The 3,818-nt window shown below is 35.1% G+C and overlaps 1 pseudogene; it reads left to right on the top strand.

Moving 5' to 3' along the window:
* Window positions 1-2,097: 2,097 nt before the first annotated feature.
* On the top strand, window positions 2,098-2,225 carry LOC136321259 (small nucleolar RNA SNORA29; annotated as a pseudogene).
* The last annotated feature ends 1,593 nt before the right edge of the window (window positions 2,226-3,818 follow it).

Genomic DNA, 3,818 nt, shown 5'->3' with positions numbered 1-3,818 from the left:
ATGGTCAGAGTTTGGGGGGACATTGCCTACTATGTCTTCCTTGTGGACATATGAAGAAGGCTATCAACCAAGAAAAGGAGAAATATAATATATTTACATGTTTATATAAAAAAAAAGATGGAAGGACAAAACATTATAAATAGTTAAGGGAAGGGAGGCAATAAGATAGAGGGAACATATATAGAAACTGGCTTCTTTGAACATACCTTGTTTTGCATATTTAACTTTGGCATACTGAAAATGTTATGGAGAATTCTAAAACAAAGCTAAATGAATTTAAAAAGCAACCACTGAAAATTGAAACAAATAAACCTGTTTCATGTGAGACATAGTTCTAAAATAAAATGATTCCAATTGACTTAAAACAGAATAATTTGACTGTATATTTCCTGTGGAGGATATATCTTAAGGATATTAACCAACCTAACCCAAAACATCCATCCAAATAAGATAACCGCCATGAAACTCTTCAGTAATCATGTTGTTGATGGTAGTGTTGATAGTTTCATTTGGAGACTTTTGTTTGTGTTATAATAAGAAAAGTAATTATGCTGGTGGTGTTGAGAATTGAGATTGTTGGCATGCTGGAAGGGAAATTCAAATGTAAAATTGATGAGATTATGTAAAAACCCTTTAGCCTAAATTTGAATTGGAAATATCAGTTTGAACTCATGTAACTTATCTTCAACAAAACAAAACATATTTCTTAGCTCCACCTGCTACAAATGCCTAGAAACAATGACCAAACAAGTAGCAATAAGCAACCCTGCCATTTAAATTTTATTCTCTAAATGTCACATACCGCCACTAGGACTCTTGAAAGAAATGATTGCTTCCAGGTCTGGGGACAAATGGGCCCGGAACTTTTGTCATACCAGAAGGAAAAGAAACCATTAAATACTACTAGAATGATGTCCAACGGACTGAAGAACTACCCTGAGTAAGTTCTCACTGACCAAAGAGACAATTTCAGCATCAATAAGAATAGTAACTGCAATGTTTAATCTGTAAATTCATAATGAGAGCAAAAAGAAAATACCTTCATTGGATATCTTTGGAGGGTTTCAAGAAAATATCTCACTTTTTGAAAACAAGTAAATTAAAGGAAAAAGCAAAGTCTATTTTGGTTTTCTTGTTAGATCTGTATCTTAGAGTAACCAAATGGTAAATTTTTTTTAAAATAAATTTTTATTTTAATGGGGTGACATCAATAAATCAGGGTATATACATTCAAAGAAAACATTTCCAGGTTATCTTGTCATTTAGTTCTGTTGCATACCCATCACCCAAATAGAGATCGTCCTCCGCCACCCTCCATCCAGTTCTCTCTGTACCCCCCCTCCCCCTCTCCCTCCTTCCCTCCCCCCACCCCCCGTAACCACCACACTCCTGTCCATGCCTCTTAGTCTCGCTTTTATGTCCCACCAATATATAGAATCCTGCAGTTCCTGTTTTTTTTTCTGATTCGCTTATTTCACCCCGCACAATGCTACCAAGCCAAGCCAAATGGTAAATTAAGGAAAAGTTCTCTTTAGAAGAGTTTGACTGAGAAACAAAGGAGAAATAGCAAACTTAAGATGTCATCAGGCAGTGGGTATCAGTGAGTAACAACATCACAGAGGAAGAGACCATCAGACATCATATACGTCATGATGAAGTAGTCTTGCCAAAAAAGAAAAAAAATTACCTACATCAAGACTCTAGATTCTATTACTGATTTATAAGAAATACACATAGCAGAGGAACATGCTAAGTGACATCACAGAGACATAATCCACAAAGCCCAGACTGTGGAAAACTTGACAGGACAAAGGAGACCCTCTAAAGACCCTTCAACAAATATTTTAAGGGAGAAAAGAAAAGATGGAGACTAAACTGTAGGTTAAAAGAGACTTAGAGAACACAAGTAACTGGAATGTGTGTGTCTTATTTTTATTCTGATTTAAATAAACTATAAACAAGATTATAATACAATCATGGAGAAGTGGACACTGACTAGATTTTGATAATATTATGGATTAACATTTTTAGATTTGATGATATTAAAAGAGTTCTTCGTTAACTTTTTATTTGTTTGTTTGTTTTGTTGTTTGTATAGTATTCAAGAGAAAATGAATAATAGATTTTAGGGGCTATGTTTATGGGATAGATTAAAGTTGCCATGATCTGAAGAGGGAGGATTTTTCTATGTCCTCCTCCTATATGAAAAGGCTAAACAGAAAAAAAAAAAAAAAAAGAGGAAATGTGTGTTAAAGAAAAAAGTGCTTATCTTTTAGAGTAGAGGTTGTTGAACTCTGGCCTGTGGGCCAAATTTCCCCCCCAGCCTGTTGTGTAAATAAAATTTATTGGCACATATCTGCCCTGTGTGTGACACAGTGTCTATGACAGCTATCATAGGGCAGTGATAAATTTAAGGAGTTATGGAGAAGACTTTATCTGGTCTTTGTCCACAGAATTGTTTGTGAGTTACTTATTGATATATAATAGTTACAGATGGATTCATGTGATGCCTGGTGGTTGCTTCAAAATATTCCAGGGACAGAAAAATGGATGGTGATGTAGATGAATCAGAACTGACCATGTTGCCTGACCAGGCAGTGGCACAGTGGATAGAGTATAAAACTGGGATGTAGAGGACTCAGGTTCAAAATCCCGAGGTCACTGGCTTGAGCGCAGGGTTGCTGGGTTGAGTGTGGGATCATAGACATGACCCAATGACTGCTTACTTGAGCCCAAATGTCACTGACTTGAAGCCAGTGGTTGCTGGCTTGAGCCCAAGGTCACTGGCTTGAGCAATGAGTCACTTGCTCTGCTGTAGCCCCCTCCCCCCCAGTCAGAGCACATATGAGAAAGCAGTCAATGAACAACTAAAGAGCTGCAACAAAGAATTCATTCCAGTCTGTCTGTTCCTATCTGTCCTTCTCTCTGTCTCTGTCACATACACACAAAAAAAGAACTGACCATGTTGAATTTTGGGCTACAATTTTCGTTCACTATGGTATTATCTCTATTTTTATGTATTTTTGAAATTTTTCATAAAATATTTTAAAAATATGACAAATCTGTACTCACTGACATAAATATATTTTGATGATATATTGTTAAATGAATATAGTAAGTTGTAAAGTAGCATGGCATGATCTCATCTGAGTAAAATGAGTATATTCATATTATACATACATATATGCAGACAGATGTGTGAAATACAGACACAATTGGAAAGAATGGGAGTAACAATGGGTGGAATAGAAAATAGGTTTTTTTCTTGCTTCATATAATTGTGTTTGATTTTTTTCCTAATACTAAATATGTATTTTAACAGTAATTTTTAAAAAGTAATGAGCTGTGTCATAAGTTTCCTATATTTCTAAAAGAATTACAAATGAAATTGGTGACCGGATCTTGATAAAAGAGTTCCTAAAGACATTTTCTTGTATATTTGTCTTATTTCCTTATTATTAGCCAGCACTTCTTGCACATCTTTCTTCTCTTTTTTAAATTATTGCTGAGAATTTGGGACCTCACTTCAGACTTTTTTTTTGTAATAATTCCAAGATAGGTTATTGTTCAATCAAAGATATGAATGTGTAAGGCTTTTATTTCCTAAAAAATTCTAAATTGCCTCCACTTAGTTTTTTTTTTTCTTCTTTTCACCTTTTTCTATACTCCCTTTCCCTTTGGCAACCATCAGCTTGTTAGTTGTAACTCTGGGTCTGTATTATTTTTATTTTAGGAAAATCCCACATTATGAATTCTACTTTTTCAAAGTTGAAGTCAGGACTCAACACCTGGGCCTCCTGTAGCTGGTGCACAGCCTG

The sequence above is a fragment of the Saccopteryx bilineata genome, chromosome 1, assembly GCF_036850765.1.
Source record: "Saccopteryx bilineata isolate mSacBil1 chromosome 1, mSacBil1_pri_phased_curated, whole genome shotgun sequence".
Taxonomy (NCBI): Eukaryota; Metazoa; Chordata; class Mammalia; order Chiroptera; family Emballonuridae; genus Saccopteryx; species Saccopteryx bilineata.
Note: the sequence above shows the minus strand (reverse complement) of the source record. Positions and strands in the feature narration are given on the sequence as shown.